Genomic DNA, 17,147 nt, shown 5'->3' with positions numbered 1-17,147 from the left:
TGAATACTTGGTTATGTTTTCGTTTTGTTTTGTTTTTCCTGGCAGAGATCTAGAGCCACTGGAAGGTTCTGAGACTAGTGCTCTGACTTCCATTTTAATTGGCTCCTATTGGAAACTTTGTTTTGCAGACAGTAGGAGTTAGGAGGTAGTGATAATACATATGATGATGATGATGATGATGATGATGATGATGATGATGATACTTTTCTAGATACAAACTGAGGAAGAGTCACCTTTGGCTCAGGTGATGATCCTGGAGTCCTGGGATGGAGTCCCACATCGGGCTCCCCACAGGGAGCCTGCTTCTCCCTCTGCCTGTGTCTCTGCCTCTCTCTCTGTGTCTCTCATGAATAAATACATAAAATTAAAAAAAAAAAAAAGAAAGAAAGAAAAAAAGAAAAAGAAAATCCAAGGATTTTCTACATAGGAAGAATGTTTGTTTCAATTATCTTCACTTAAAGTTAATAAGTAGACAGTTTTCAAATAATTCTGGTATATATTTTCATCCTCTTATGTTTTATGTTACCGTACCTCCTACTACAGAATTTCAAATTTTCATTTAACATTACCCTACTTAGCCTCTGTTCCTCTTGAAAACAAAGAATGTGAATTACTCATTTTCATTTTCTTTGGAGCTGACACACACTGTGTGGTTAAGATGGACATAGAATCAACAACTCAACAACACATTTGTTCATTTTGCCCATCCAGCATATGAGTCCATTTTTAGGTTGTGGGAACTCTCTCATCTAATGAGTCTTGGTTGATACCAAAGATTGTCTGATTTACAGAAGGCAGAAATGTTAAATATTTGCTTCCACAGCTTCCCTTGGGTCTTGGTCCCAGATTCATGAGCTGGGGTCCTCCTTGCAGGGGTGTCCACAAAGAACACAGCCTGGAGAGTCAGTGCACAAATGCAGGGGACATTCTCTTCTCTCAGCTGCCCTTTCTTTATTAGATTAATTCTCAGGTACAGTTTCGGGTATAATTTTGGCTGCCTAGGCCAATGCTTGGTTCCCTCAACTTCTCAACTGTTCCATGAATCACCCAATATCCTTTTTTGAACTTCCTTCTTTTACTTAAAAAAGCCCTCTTCAGCTTTGTTACTTGGAATGAAGAATCCTCACCAATGTAATGCTCAATAATCATTTAATGAAAGCATGAATATTGTACCCTCCTTTAAGAAATGCATTACCTTACTCTGAGATAGAGTAAAGGGGCTGCAATTCCTACTTCTATCCTCCTGTTTGTCATTTGCAAAATATGGAGGGACATACTGGAAGATAAAGAGCACAAGTCAGGTGAGAATGGATAGGAAACAGATGAGAGGTAATAGAAAGTTTCTGATTTTTTGGGTCAACGACAACTTGAGAACCTGGTAAATAATATGGATTCTTTCCATATGAAATTGCACATAAGCAAAAGCTCAAACATTTTTCATGAAATTTTAATGAGATCAAATGCTTTGGCATCTTCTCTCTTTGATGCTTTATATAGTTTTTAACACATTCCAAAAGGTGGAATACTACCCTACATCTATTCTTACCGTGCTACTTTACACATGTTGCTAACATGACTATAATTTCAAATGTGTAGCTAAACAGTTTATAGTAACCATGAAACAAGAGTCAGTTTCATAGAAATGAAATTGCATTTAATTTTTGTGATATTCCTAGAGGGAAAAGTAAGCCAGGAAAACAGAAACAGTTGAATTTCTCTAGCCACTATATTGACATAAAGGTATTAATATCGTTAAAAAAAAAGATAAGCACAAAGTATAAAGTGTTAAATCAATGTTAAATAATTAATACCAACTAAAAATGGATCTTGAGAGTTGTACAGACTATTAAAGATCATCCAAACTGATGTCATTATTTAATAGAAATGGGTTTCGGAGAAGTTAGGTAGATTGACCAGTATCACCCACTTAGTCGTTACTTACAGAGGAATATCTTTCCTTTTTATTTATTTATTTTTTTTTTAAGATTCATGTATTTATTTGAGAGAGAGAGAATGTGTGAGCAGAGGGAGAGGTGAAGGGACAGAGAGAGAAGCAGGGCTTGACCCCACAACCCTAAGACCACCACCTCAGGCGAAATCAAGAGTCACATGCTTAACACGGTGCCCCAGGAATATTCTTTCATTATATCAGTTATTTTAAACCAGAAAGCCCCATGTTACTCATTGTTCAAGTGAAATATTATAGCCAAATCCATGCCAATTTTCTCCATGAGGAGCATGGTTTGAAGGCCATGCACTCCAGCATCTCTGTCTTTTGTTATTAATATACAATAATAGATAAAAATAATGGTGTATATGTGCATAGGTCTAAGTACTTTCAGATACCTTATCTCATTCAATCTTTCCATCAAGCCATTGCAGTGAGTATTACTGATTAACTCCATTTTACAAATGAACAAGTCAAGGAGTAGAAGTGTTAAGTAACTTGCACAAGGAAATACAGTGACAGAGTCAGGAATTGAACCCAGAGCTATTTGACAATGAAGCTTCCGTTCTAAGTCACTACACTCAAAAACCCTTCCATTTTAAAATGTTAGTTTAATAGATTTTACGGTCTGTTCTATTTTCGCAGTTTTCTTACCTCTTGTCTATAAAATGAGCTCTTAGATAAGAAGAGAGTAATCAAATTAAAAAACCTTTTATCCATGAAACATCGTTTATTGACTTCTGTTATAGTTTGGATAATCACAGACAAAAATACTAACCAAACAGCTCACGAAACAGAAAAAAGTACTAAAGATGACTCTCTTGATTTATCAGTGGATGTGGGCTTGGTCTGTGATTTGCTATTTAGAAAACTCTTCTGAGCTACTGAGATTTCTAGAATTTTAAGTGACATATAAGCATAGCAAATCAAGAATTTAGACCCTTCTGGGATTGTGTTAGCATCAGAATGGTGAAGAGATTTCATCTCTCTGGATCAATGCGGATTGATTGGTTGTGATTGTGTTGTGCTTGATTAGCAAAGTCTGAAATGGGCATGGAAAGGGAGGTGACATCATTTGAGTCCTATGTTGAGCTATTATGTATAAACCTTCTTATGTCACTCATTTGGGCTTTACCAACCTACAGCAAGACTGCAGTCATTATTTAGTAGCAGGAATTTGTCAATCTGGAATTTGTCAATCTGGAATTTGTCAATCTGGAATTTGTCAACATGTAGTTTGAAGGTGTGTGGAATAATTGAAATAATAATTGTATATAGCACATAGCACAGTTCCTGGCCTATAATAATATATTCAATCAATGATACCTATTATTATTTACATTATTTTAATTTTTATAAGAAACATCTAAATAGGTTACAAACCTTTATTGATTTCTTACTTCTTAATTGATCTCTGACTTCTGCACTTACTTCTTTTTTCTTCTACAACAAAAATGTCTGCCATTCAAATTCCCCACTCTGTCTGCAGAGGAATTCTAAATATGTTTTTTTCTTGAGAGCTGATGCTCCCCCAGGATCTAGTAATTTATTGGACATTAAAGGAAGCCAAGCAGTTGACTGGTTTCCTCCTATAGATTCCAACCAGTTGTGAGCAGACACAGAGCACCACATAACCATCTAGATACAGTATTGGCTTTGTTATCGGTACATGCAACAATGGGAAACTCAGGCCTCCTACCTCAATCTCCAAATGGACCACTGCGATGGAAAAGTTCCATCTGAGCCACAGGCAGACAGGAAGCAAAGGGGAGGGTAATGCTTTGCTTGAGAAAGAAGCAAAGGAGAGAAGGAAAGAGAGAATGAGAGAAGAGAGGGAAGAGTGAAAATTACAGAGGACTACTTTTTACATTTAGTCAAAGGAATTTGCACCGATCCTTGGGGCACGGCCCAGCAGATATCCGCTTCCTGCATCTCCCACCCACAAGTACATCCTTCCATCTCCCCGATCAGGGAAAGCTAAGTAGGAGAGGTATTAGAAACATTCACTCTAACACTATTCTCTCCTGCGCAGTGGGTCAGAAGTTTCATCCCCTTATGGAAATATGAGAGGAAGGAAATGTGCTCTATCCCAAGCACGGCCCACAGCCTACAACTTTAGATGTTTGTCTACTTTCTCTAAGCCAAATCACATTTCCTTAGTTTCTTCTCTCAATACCTCTAACTCAAGTCATATGGCATAGACGATGGACTGCACACTGCGGCGGATAAAGAATTCCAATTTGCGTACGTGCATCACTGCTGAGTGCCCTTCCCACAAATCCCCAAAGGGCTTTTCAGCACTATGGGGACCTAATCCCCCTTCTGTTGCTGCTTTTGCCTTTGTTAGTCCATCCCCTTTCCTTACGCACCACACTCTCCCCAAGCATTCGAATCACCTTTTACCGAATCCCATGATGCACTTAGATGGAGAATGGGTACTTTTCTTTGAGTCAAACACACCTATTTAAATAATACACGCAATAGGCTCTTCAGAGGACATTATATGATGTCTCACTGTAGGAATTATTACTAATTTGGATTTTTTTTTCAAAATTTTTTATTACAGAGGCTGACTGTAGTGATTTATCTAAATCTCTTGAGTGTTGCTCAATGGTTTTATTCACAAAAGGCTGAAGCTGGCAGTTTCTCGTTACAGAATGAAATCTGAAATAGGCTCAGCAAGCTGTAGTGTTATGTACTTTGACGTCACACTTGTCAAAGCACTGCAGGTAAATTATAGAGCAAACGGCAGGCTTATCTAAAATCTTTTTGTTGTTGCTGCCTTCTCCCAAAGGAACGAGATTCTTATCTTAATGGTTGAGAAATTATGCATTTGTTTCTATTAATGTACAGAAATCTAAGTCTTTATATCCTAGCTTATCACAATGAAATTAAAACTCTTAGCTTTATACAAAGGGTATTTTTCCAATGTTAAAAGTGCTCTGTTTTATTAAAGCAAAACAAAGAATAAAACAAACTGGAAACATATTACAGTGTCTTACATTGAATCTAAAAATCTCCTTAAATGGTCGTTAATTCTTATCTTCAATCTGATGAGGAAAAAGCCAGTAGGACAATGTAGGCAAGTATATGGTGTTTGAAAACTAGATTTTTTAATTTGGAGGAATGATTTATATTTCCTCATGTATGACTGTTTAGGTGAAAGGGGGCTGGTGAAATCTACATGACAGATTTTGATATATTAATACAAGTATCAGTTCAATTCAAATATAAAAAAGGGAATAAAATGCAAATGTACTTGCATTTATCTGATTATTATATGATATTAAAAGTCAAATAATTCAAATGGATACACATTTTTAAAATTAAGATTTTCTTTGTTAAATCTGCCAATGCAATTTAGACATTTGTCAAAACTAGTAATTCATGAATCAAAGTGGTGATCTAATCTAATAATTAGTAAAAACTGAACTTGAAAAAATAGAATTTTTGTATTTATTTCATGTCTGGCCAAGAATAGTATATATAACATATAATATTATGTGAGAAAACCCAGTCTTACAATCACAGGTATAAGAAAACTTAAAGGATGCTTCTATTTAGATGGGAATACTAATTTTGCTGATTAGAAGAAGCAAAATGTCTATTTTATGACAAGATCTAAGAGTTTAATAAGTTTTAGAAATTTATATTGTTAACTACTAGGAGGTTTTGAGATCAGGTAATAATACCCAACAAAAAGTAGACTAAGCAATAAAGATTATTGTTCCCATAGTAAAAAAAAAAAAAAAAAAAAAAAAAAAAACTCCTATAAAATGAGGTATAGGGTCTTGTCTAGAACTTGAAAATATGCCTTTAAATAGTTTCTTCTGTAATTCTTTTGACTTTTTTTTCAGTAGGCTAAAATGGCTACAAAAGCTCTAAGCATCACATCCTCACATATCAATATTAGGGGGGAAATGGGCCTCTTTTAACACATCTTTCTGTTTTCCTCCCCAAAGGAGACCATTAAAGACCCAGAAAGCATTTCTGCTAATCCTGTTGGCCAGATGTAGGCTACATTGTCCATCCTTGCCTTTAAGGAAACCAGGAAAATGATGATGATGCAAACAGGCTCTCAGAAAGGAAATGGGTGTCAGAGACTCTGTTTATACAATCCCTGGGGCCACCAGCAGTGCGATGCAATAGTTATGAATGAGGCCTGTCAGGTCGAACTTCCTAGGTTTGAATCCTGGCTCATGCATTTCTATACTGTGCCATCCTCCTGGAATTTCAATTTCTTCATCTAGATAAAATGGGGATAAAATAGTGTCTCCTTCAATTAATGTGATCTGTTACTTATAAAATATTTGGTTATAATTTATATAATAAAACCTACATTATTTGACTGCACTAAAACTTTGAATCTCTTTAAGTGATTCTTTTTTTTTTTTAAAAGATTTATTTATTTATTCATGACAGACACAGAGAAAAACGCAGAGACACAGGCAGAGGGAGAAGCAGGCTCCCTGCAGGGAGCCTGATGTGGGGCTGGATCCTGGATCCCGGATCCCAGATCCCGGATCCCAGGATCACGCTCTGAGACAAAGGCAGACGCTTAATCACTGAGCCACTCAGGTGTCCCTCTTTAAGTGATTCTTTAGAGAATTAGAACTAGTGTACTAACTTTTCAGAAATGCAAAATACATTAAAATAGCAAGTGAAATTATATTCATAGACACTTAATGGTCTCTATAACTGGCTAGTAGCTGTGTTAGACTCAGCATATTCCAAGTCATTTGCTCTGTCATCCCCCAACCCCATAACCATAGAGGCCATATCTGGGGCCAACTGACTTAGTCTCCAGTTGGCATGTTGAGTATACCTATAGAAAATAAGTACTCATTCAGTGTCCCTGAGTCAGAAGCTAGAATCCTGCCCCAATCTCCCGACTTTATATGTATGTGACAGACAATATGCAACATTACAATCTTCCTTCCATTGACATTGAAATAATTACACCCCAACACTGGAACAAAAAGCAAATAATTCAAGTAGAGTGATTAATTTGGCAGGGAAGAAATCCTAGTGTGAGTGCTGGTAGTTATCAGTTAGGAATCCATTTTGAGGACCAACTGTGCGGTGTTAAAAAGACATATCAAATTCATCTCTGCCCCTAGGTTGCATATGATCCAGTTGAAGAGTCAAATTCAACGTGCAACTAAATCAATGTAGCTCTAAATTCTATTGCACTGAATCTGACTGCAGGAAGTTTGAGGAGGCAGACATTAGGGTAGACTGGAAACCCTATACAGGAGGAGATGAGGGAGCTCCAACTCCTCCTCAGGTGGAAAAGACAAAAGATCAAGGCCCTAGGGCATGGTTAAGGATGGATTCATTAGCTAGATGGAGAAATGTAAAAATTAAGTGGAATACTTATTTTGAGAAAGATTGGATTAAATTAATATTCATTGAGTACATACTATGTGCCGAGCCAGCGTTAGGTAATAAAGATGAGGAATCCGGCATGAAATGGTCCCTCCTGTCCTGACCAGCTAGATTGAACCACTCTGTTGGAATAAAGGAGGAAGTAGATAAAAAAACTTCATGTGAGTTAGTAAGTCCTATTATTGGTTATTTATTGATATTTATGAATTAAGAATCATCTAGAACAATTATTAAAACACAGGTGTTACATTATTCCTCTTCCTTAATACACAGTAAGATAGACTAATCAGAGCAAATATATTTTGAAACAGCCTAATAATAAAACCAGCATGAGAACTGGCTTGTTTCATGTTTTTTTCCAAAAGAGTATCTATCATATTAATAATATGTTAATGTCAATAATGTATCTTTATTGTATATCACCATTGTTAAGCACTCTTAAAAGTGATTTATTATTTATTTATTTATTTATTTATTTATTTATTTTTAAGATTTTATTTACTTATTCATGAGAGACATAGAGAGAGAGGCGGAGACAGATGGAGAAGCAGGGCCTACTTAGGGAGCCCGTTGCAGGACTCGATCCCGGGTCTTCAGGATCATGCCCTGGGCTGAAGGCAGCGCTAAACCGCTGAGCCACCTGGGCTGCCCTTAAAAGTGATTTAAACTTATTATTTTAACTCCATGACAATCTTCTGAGGTAGGATTTCTATTACTCTCCATTAATCAATAAGGAAACTGAGGTCCAGCAATGTTATGTAACTCACATAAAATGATAGAGCTGGTAAATGGTAGAACCAGTGTGTGAACAGTCTGGTTCCAGACACTGTTCCCTTTTAACCATTATTCTGTTTTCAATCTTAATTAATTAACTAAGTAAGTAAATAATCTCTTCCCCCAACATGGGGCTGAAACTCATGACCCCAAGGTGAGGTGTCTCATGCTCCTCCTACCAAGCCACCCAAAGCCCCTGATCTATAAAATTTAAAATGAGCACATAATCCAAGTATTGAATCTTTTCCAATCTATAATTCATCCTGAAATTTTGGAGAATGCAAATAATACATTATTGGTTTTCAATAATGGCTTTTCTCATTTGTTTAGTAAAATTTGTTTTTAAAATTTCACATTTTTACCAAGACATTGTATGTCTGTAATTTGTGTCCAAACTCCTAATTTTCAAAGCGAGTATATAATAAAGTATATTGCAGCTTTGGCCTTTATTTGGTGGTATCAAGGATAACAGAATCAATTTTACTGTAAATACAATGTGTGAAGAGAGCTGTTCAACATCAATGCTCTAGTCATTCAGCCTGACATTTCTTTGTGAAGTGGGCAGAAAATTAAATTGCCTCAAATTAGAGAAGAAAATCACACACCATGAAAAGTAACATGTCCAATGACAGTTGAGGTCATGCTTTTGCCGAAGTATGTGTGAATTTTACCATATGAGTTTCATTGATGGTAATGGGAATTGTGCAATTGCCCTTCTTAATGTGCTCTGAATCATTACCCCTTAACATCCTCAAAATATCAAAAATTTCCTGGCATTTTATGTTGGTTTTATAGTATGACATTGTTATATATTTGTTTGAAAATCTGAAGATAATCTCATTAAATTTCCTTGGTTTTAATCTTTAAGCTATTCTCACCCAATCACCCCCATCCCCCACCAACATGCTGATATTCTAGATTTTGACTCTCTGAACTGCTCTAGGTTTTAAAATGAGCACTTAAAATTGGAATACAGTAGTCATTTTTTTCAGAATCCAAATTTTCACAGCAAATATTTTTTGAGATCTATTTGAGACCCCAGAGTACTCTGCTCAGGGTCCTCAGTGAATAAGAGGATAAAAGGGATGCCTTGACTTTAAGGAGCTCCCGGTCTTGTACCCGAGATAAGGAATGAATGACAAGTCCAGGCAATAGCTAAGTCAATATGCTGCCTTCAAGAAAATGAATAAAAGGTGCTTTGTACTTAGGATAGAAACAGGTGAATACGCAAGGTCCAATAAGACTAGAGAATTTAGATTTCACCTCTGACTTGCTCTCTGGTAGGAGGAAGAGGGAAAAAGGGGGTAGGGGGGACCTCTGTGAACTCAGTTTCAATACTACTCACTATGAACAGGGAAGCACGACGTTAACCGGAGAAAAACACATATAAAGCCAAGTGACAAGGCTGCTGGCAGGTGGCAGGTGCTCCAGATTATCAACTGCCTCGAGAATTCAGGAGGAAGGCGACATCTCTTTGAACTAGGGATGAAGATAATTTCCCGAAGGCCTCGTAAGTTGGGCTATGAAGACAGGAAGGGAAGACGCCCCAGCCCAGGAAGCAGAAGAACAAGGAATGAAGGCAGGAGGCAAGCGAAGCTCAGGAGCAGACCTTGAACAGGAACACAGCGGTGCCACCGGGGTCTGGAAACGGCTGGGGCATGTCGGGGACGCTGCGGGCCAGGAAGCTAGAGATTCTGTAGTAATCTGTGTCGCCACACGATCAACTGTCCCCCCCCAAGGATGCCAAAAGCACTCCGGTCGGAAAACCGGAGGATACGGGGCACAAAAGGAAGCAGCAGCGACCCATGAACCCGGAGGGCGCTGCAGGCTGGGGTGAGTGCCCCGCGGGCGGCAGGTGCAGGCCCTGGTGGGGGACGAGGTCGAGCCCCAGGCACCTAGAGGGAGCACCAGGCTCCAGCGAGGCGGCAGGTGCAGGCCCCAGCGGGGGACGCGGTCAGCCCCGGGCACCCAGAGGGAGCACCAGGCTCCAGCGAGGCGGCAGGTGCAGGCCCCGGCAGGGGACAAGGTTGGGCCCCTGGGTGCCCAGAGGGAGCACTAGGCTCCAGCAAGGCGGCAGGTGCAGGCCCCAGTGGGGGACGCGGTCGGGCCCCGGGCGCCCAGAGGGAGCACCGGGCTCCAGCGAGGCGGCAGGTGCAGGCCCCGACGGGGGACAGGGTCGGGCCCCCGGGCGCCCAGAGGGAGCACCAGGCTCCAGCGAGGCGGCAGGTGCAGGCCCCGATGGGGGACAGGGTCAGGCCCCCAGGCACCCAGAGGGAGCAAGCCGCCAGCACCCCGGTTTTCCACAACTAAGAGCCTGGCCCGCAAATACCTGGAAGTGATGGTGTGGCACGCACACACACACACACACACGCGCGCAACATGCATACACATGTGCACACACATGCACACACCATGCACACACGTCCCCGCCCACCGTTACACATCTGCTCTCCCCTAGAGCGAAAGAAAGGGAGGTGGCCAATTAATGATCCTGAGAACATCCCTAGATCTTACGTTTCTTCTTCTAAGTAAAAATGCAAATAGCTTGGTTGCTTTTGCCTGAGTTTGGTCTGAAGCAAGAGCTGGAAAGGCTGGGCGCACGTGGCCAACGTCACCGGCCGGCCGTGCGGAGAGCGTGCGCCGGAACCAGCCACAAAGCCATTCTGTGTCCTCGCAAGTGTCGGTCTGTAGCCTCCTAGACGGGTGTCTATAAAAATCACTTGGTGTGTGTTATGTTAAAGACACCCAGCAATATTGCTATCCAACTATGTAAATCACAATGTTCAATAGGTTAATTACATGTTGCTTCAAAAAGGATTTGCTATTTTCTCTTTTCACTCTGCTGACTTTTAGGTTCCCACTTGCTTGTGCGTGGCATGTTGTGTTTTATGAAATTCTCTGAAGTCTCTACTTATTATTTTCCTTCTCAATTAAAGGAAGGCAGTTCCACATGAAGAGCTGCAAACCCAAATCCGCAAACTTAGGGTAGCAGCAGGTTGCACAGGGGGCCTGCAGTCACGGGCCGGAGCCTGCCTAGAGGCCTTCACAGCCCACCTTCGCGATTGCCATGCTGGACACACACGACGTATGTGCCAGCTGTTCCGGGCCCACACACTGCAAGCCTATAAGCTTGAGATCCCAGACCATAATGCTTCCTTCAGGTTTCCAGTTCTTAGGGGGGCCCCACATAGCACCGTCCATAGAAGCTTCTCTTTGTGGGCTGCACGTCGTGTGCCCCAGATGCTGGAACCTCTGAACGTCTTCTGTAGATTGGTGGTGGTGACGCGGTTCTTGTTACAAGAGGAAGGAACTACACGCTAGCGTCTGTGGTACTTTTAACCAAGGAGCGGGCCTTGTTCTGAATGGGCTTCCTTGTGTGTCAGGCAACCGGGGGGAAGGATAGGCCAAGAGGTGGAGCCTCAGGACACTTCTCTTGGATACCAGCTGGCTGCCAACTTGCCGGCAGGTCACACAGACCCACAACAAGAGCCAACGTGCCAGAAAGAAATTTACAGCCCTGGGCAGAGCATGGTGACCATAAATCTCGAGCACATACACTATTTTCTGGTACGCTTACTCCCCGAAGCACGATGATAGTTCCCTTAATCAATTTTAGTTCCATATCTAGCTATTTGTTGAACTCACTCTGCAATTAGTTGTTGTCTGACTAGGTGTAGAAAAATCTTCTACAGGTTAATTATATGTTGCACAAAAAGAAAAGTTTCTGTGTCATTTTCTCTGGATGCCTGTTAGATACTCCTTTATTTTACAAGCCATTTAATATTTTATAGACTTTTGTACATCTTATACTCATTCTTTACATAAAGAAAAAGTAAACGAAGCCCACCCTGCCATTCATTCCCAGTCGTAAAATTCATCCCTGACTTTGATAAATGAGGCCCCAAACCGAAGACCTATCTCCTGAAGAACAAAATGAATAGAATGAATAGAATTGTCCTACTGTGTGATGTACTCATACATCTCTCACAAATTTCATACTGATTCTCTTAACAACTTTTAAGCATATTTTCCTCATATTGGTGAAACAAATTCTGTAACAGAGAAGTTACATAACTTCCACAATTTCACGAAACTGGCAAGAAAAGACTCAGAACTAAAACGCAGGTCCCTCTGGTTCTACAGAACATGGTTCGATTTCAAAATATCCATAGATTATCCATTACCGTATTACCTGGTTTTGTCTTTCCAAAGCCAGGCAATTGGTTTGATTTACTTTGTCTTCCATGAAATTGCTGTTTGTCATGTTACATAAGGTGCTCTTGTATTATTTTATTTTCATGTAGCCATCAGTGCGGGTAACTGGAAATGGAATCAACAGCAAAAGGGTTCTTACTGCTTCTCAACTCAACTGAAGGATTGTTGAAAACCCAGAAAAGGGTACCCTCAAAATTTGGGCCTTTTGGTTACTTGCTTATAGAAAAACAACCCGTGATATTAAAGATTTTTTTTCTTTTTTTGCACGGATAGAATAATGGAAGATATCTTCAATGAGGAACAGTCCCAGAGAGATAAAACCAAAAATACACAAAAGCTCACCAAGATCAGAGACCCTGGGATTCAGAAATTATCTATGGGCTCATTGCAGAAGGAGGCGTATATAAGCACAATTAAGGGTGTCAGAGGTTCAGGAGGGAGCTGGTTATACACCAGAGTTCTGGAAGCGCCTCTCTCAGGGAAATAAATGAAAAAGAGATATAGACATTCTAAGCACACATTTTTGGTCAACTACTCTCCTTTTAAAACAATTTGTTAGTATCTCATTACCTCCCTTCATTCCCTCAGACAATTTCTGAACAGCAAAGAGAATTCAAAAACTTAAAAAAAAAAAACAACTGAAGAAAACCTTGCTTTCTATCTATATGAATAAAATAAATTCCTGCATTCTTGAAAACTGTTCATCATCCTTCATCTGAAAACATTAGCCATCTGTTTTAATTTTGTAAACAAACTCATCTAAAAGTCAAAGATTAAATCATATTTTATTCCTGTTACTCTTCGTTTCCTGGAACATGAATATAAAATACAATATTTGTTTTCAACAATTCTTTAAGGAGAGCTGAGATCACAGAGCTAACTCAAGAATGTCTTTTTCTTTATTGGGTCTTGATTAGTACAATTCTATACTAAAAGTAAACACAATTCACGGAATCCTAGAATTCCGTTGCAATCTGGTAGGGTTTATTTGATCATATACGGAATGTGATTCATCGCTGTCTAATATCAGCATATCTATGGGAGATTGAAAAATAATGTTTCATGATGATGAAGGCATCACTACAAAACCCTCTGTGTCTTCTGAATCTTCAAAGATTGGATTATATTTAAAATAGTTTGAATTGTGAATGTTATTTATGACTTCCTAGCTTCTGGTTTTAGCAGAGTTTCTAAGAGGTAAATACAAGCACACGGACTCGCACACACGCACTCCTTGGTAAGGCAGCCGTAAGGAGAGCGTGGAAGAGGCTACTTAGGAATGAAGTACATTCAAATCTCACTACCAGTTTTGTATTCCCCTAAACGTCTGTGATCTAGAAAATGCCAAATGAACCAACGATGCAGGTAGATTTTTATGGTATAATTTCAGGAGAGAGGTTGTTTGTGAAACACAGGTGCACATGTAATTTTTGAAATGATAAACTCTGAAGAAGAGGCCCTGTCATTTCAGTCTACTCTCTTCCCAGGCCTAACCCCCGAACGACACAGAATAAGGATTCAGTTAATACTGCGTATTTAGTGGTGGTGAATAAATGATTTAACTGATTCTGGAGAATGGGAGGCAAAGTACTTCTTAGAGTTTTCGATTAATGCTTTTTACAGAGACAAGAAGCCTCTGTGCTGGAACTCAATTATTCTCTCTAACACTACTATTTTGATTAAATATTTCAAGACAAATAAAATGTTAAGAGAAGATCCTTTGACTCAAAACCAATTTAAACTCTATTCTAATTGGTAGGCTCTAGATCCTGGGGAAAAAAATCTATTTCAATTATTTCCTTAAACATGGAGCCTGCAACCTATTTTTTTGCAGCACAGTGTACCCTAATTCCCCCTACAATGCAATTCAAAGTTCGATCTCTTTCAAAATATAATGTCTCCTTTTTTCATAAAGTCAGAGCTTGATTCTCTCAGTCTGATAGCTCAGCTATGGAGCAAAGAAACATCAGGCATGACTATTCACTACTGCCCTTCTTGAACTAAGATCCAGCCACCCTGAACAAGATCAAAGTTTCTAGAACAGAGATTCTGGAATAAATAAGAAGATTGATAAATACTGTGAATTGAGGAGTGCATGAATGTTGTGGAAAAAAAGCTGTTTAAAACAATATAACATGGCTTATAATTTCAATAACTATATATGTATAAATGCATATGAATTGCAAATGAATAAAAACAAGCTATGAGTCAGGTTGAATGTATACAATAAAATCTGATTTATTTGGTGCCACAAGAATTAAAGCAGAGAGAGATATCTTGGCAGACCACTTCCCACTCTCACGATATGTTTTTTAATGCACGACCTTATGATTTTGAATCATTTTAGATTTACCTGGACTGCAGGAATTCTCGTTATGCACGTTATATGACTTTATTACTATTATGATCATGAAGTAGTCACAATAGAAACAATAAAAACAAACGGACCTTCGCGCCTATAAATGCCTTCCTGAAGGTCTAGATAACCTAAATATCTATGTCCACCCATCTCTCCGTTTCCTTCTCCATCTAACTGAATACTGCCTTAATGTTTGGAAAACATCATTTAAATTGACCTATATAATACGATTCCATTTGAGGCTGAATAAAGTAGATACATCATTATTAAATGACTTCAAGAATCTTGCCAATGAGTATAAGATGTTCCAGGAAAGCATCACAAAATTGTTCTATCACTGTGACCAACTTCTGATAACATCTGGAGATTGAATTTTTCTCAATGATCCTTTTATCTATGAGGTGAGATTCTGGATATTAAATTAAGCACTTGATCACAGGCGGCCACACATCCAAAACTGTTTCCTGGAGAAAATGAGGTTTCCTACAGACACCTTTGTTTGGAGGTGGGCTGCTCCTCTATAGAGTCTCTTCAGTTTCCTAATAACTTGCCGAGCATGGCAGCCGCTCATCTGGTTTCCAAAGCATGTACTTTACCTTCTAGGGGGAAAATGAAAGCCAAACCTTCTAGACTTACATTGTCACAATCCAGAATCTCTGCTCTTCAATTTCTAATTCTTCAAGTCAGAGAAGTGATTTTTAGGCAGCATCATCTAAGAGGCACGCATTCCCAAAGGCACTCAAAAATTTATTATGAGATAAAGTTGGATCACATTTGCTTAGCCATTCAGAATCTGACTACATAGAGCTGCATTCTAATGTGATAGCTTCAGTTGGTTTCCAATGGTTGTTACAAGAAAACAAGTTTCAAATCTAGAAATATGTTTGCTGTATAATTCAGTATCTGATATGGAAATAGGTAAAATAATAATACATCACTATATTGTCCATTACCATACAGGCAAATACATAATATAGGTTTAATTAATTTTATCCGATTACTTGAAAATCATCTCTAGGAGGTGAGTACATTATTACATTAGCAATGTGACTCCTGTTTGTGGTCTTTCTTAGTCTTAGGCCTCTTCCCCTGACTCAGATGGTTAGAATGTCTCATGCTCATTGCATCAAGTAGTTACCTACATTAGAAATAAGATTTAGTATTAGATTTTCAGTTTCAAAGTCCAAAAGATTTAGAAGAATGCAGAGTGAGTAAAAGAAGTTGTTCTTCGTATCTCAGCTTTCTCCTCAGCAAAATTTCCAAGGCTAGGAAGAGAAAGAAAACGAGAAGCAAAAAAGAAGGATCTCAATGTTTGTGATATCATTCGGAGAGAGTGCTTGCTTTACTGATGCCCACAGAACAAGCCCCAGTGTTGGGAGAAAACAACAAAAATTTCAGATGAATTGAGGCTCTCTAAAAACAAGATCTGACAGGCATGTGGGCTGAGAGCAGCTCACAGAGTTTTCTGTAGCCTAGAGCAGTACGGGAGAAGCAAGATTCCTCCAGTGAGAAAAGCACAGAGAGCCTGCAGGCCTCATGCGTCCTTGCAATGAGGACAAGGAGGCTGCATTGGCCACCTGCAGGGACCAGGGACCACAGACCAGACAGACAGGAGGAAGTCTCCATGGGTGCCGGCAGGGAGAGTTGATGACACCGAGGACCAGATGGCCCCCCACCTGGCATTTTGTAGACATAGTCCTGGAGGAGAGTCAGTTTGGGCTGATTGAGATTGAGTTTCTGCCACTTGATGGAACTGGGGCCCAGAATACAAATTAGATGCAGCTAGAGAAAAATACAGAAAACTCTTCCTTGCATAGCTCAACACCTGAGCCCATACACTGAGATTTCTCTTGCTACGAGTCTACAAATGACATATAGGCCAGTTCCAATTAATCAAATATTGTATTTTAACTATTATATTTATATAACATACCTGATTATTTTATTTACCTATTACTGTTTCTTAACTGCATATCATAATTATTTTATTGACAGATTACCCTTCAACCCATAATCATGGTATATGTTCAAATCTACAACAACAGTATTTGTCTACTCTCTCCTGTGTTTCCTTTCTACTTTGTCTTTTCCCTCATATTCCCCTTAAGCTTGTCAACAACGATGAAGGCCAATTTTTACCGGAAATAATGTATTCTCTTTATATATATATAGATAGATAGATATAGATAGTATATCTATATATACATAGTAACAGTAGTTAATCAATCTCAAAAGTATATTTAAGTTTTATGGCCTTCCCTTCTCTTACTGTTTGCGCGCCTCTTTTGGTTTCAGGCACTCTAATTCTCAAGTCTGTAGTCCTACTGTAATTGATTTTGTCAACATTTCACCCTTTCCACTCTACTCTTAGACCAATTTCCTAACATGTTCATCTGATTCAACCAGGTCTCATAAGGCTGCAGGTGCTAAATTCTGGACCTTACTTTTCCTTAATATAGTGCA

At 39.2% G+C, this 17,147-nt stretch overlaps 1 protein-coding gene and 1 long non-coding RNA gene across 10 annotated transcripts in view; both read right to left on the bottom strand.

Moving 5' to 3' along the window:
- KCND2 (potassium voltage-gated channel subfamily D member 2) overlaps positions 1-17,147 on the bottom strand; it is a 476,827-nt gene that overhangs the window by 279,324 nt on the left and 180,356 nt on the right. The window lies entirely within an intron of this gene.
- The window catches only part of LOC112670815 (uncharacterized), a 227,803-nt gene that overhangs the window by 46,255 nt on the left and 164,401 nt on the right, over positions 1-17,147 (bottom strand). For 7 of the 8 annotated variants that reach the window (XR_007402148.1, XR_007402147.1, XR_007402146.1 and 4 more), the window contains exon 3: positions 7,372-7,458. This is a non-coding gene — a long non-coding RNA (uncharacterized LOC112670815). Of the gene's footprint in view, positions 1-5,720; positions 6,195-7,371; positions 7,459-17,147 lie in introns of those variants that run through there. The other variant, XR_007402150.1, reaches the window with a different exon arrangement.

The sequence above is a fragment of the Canis lupus genome, chromosome 14, assembly GCF_003254725.2.
Source record: "Canis lupus dingo isolate Sandy chromosome 14, ASM325472v2, whole genome shotgun sequence".
NCBI classification, from domain to species: domain Eukaryota; kingdom Metazoa; phylum Chordata; class Mammalia; order Carnivora; family Canidae; genus Canis; species Canis lupus.
The sequence above is the reverse complement of the archived record's forward strand: the minus strand, read 5'-3'. Positions and strand labels throughout refer to the sequence as shown.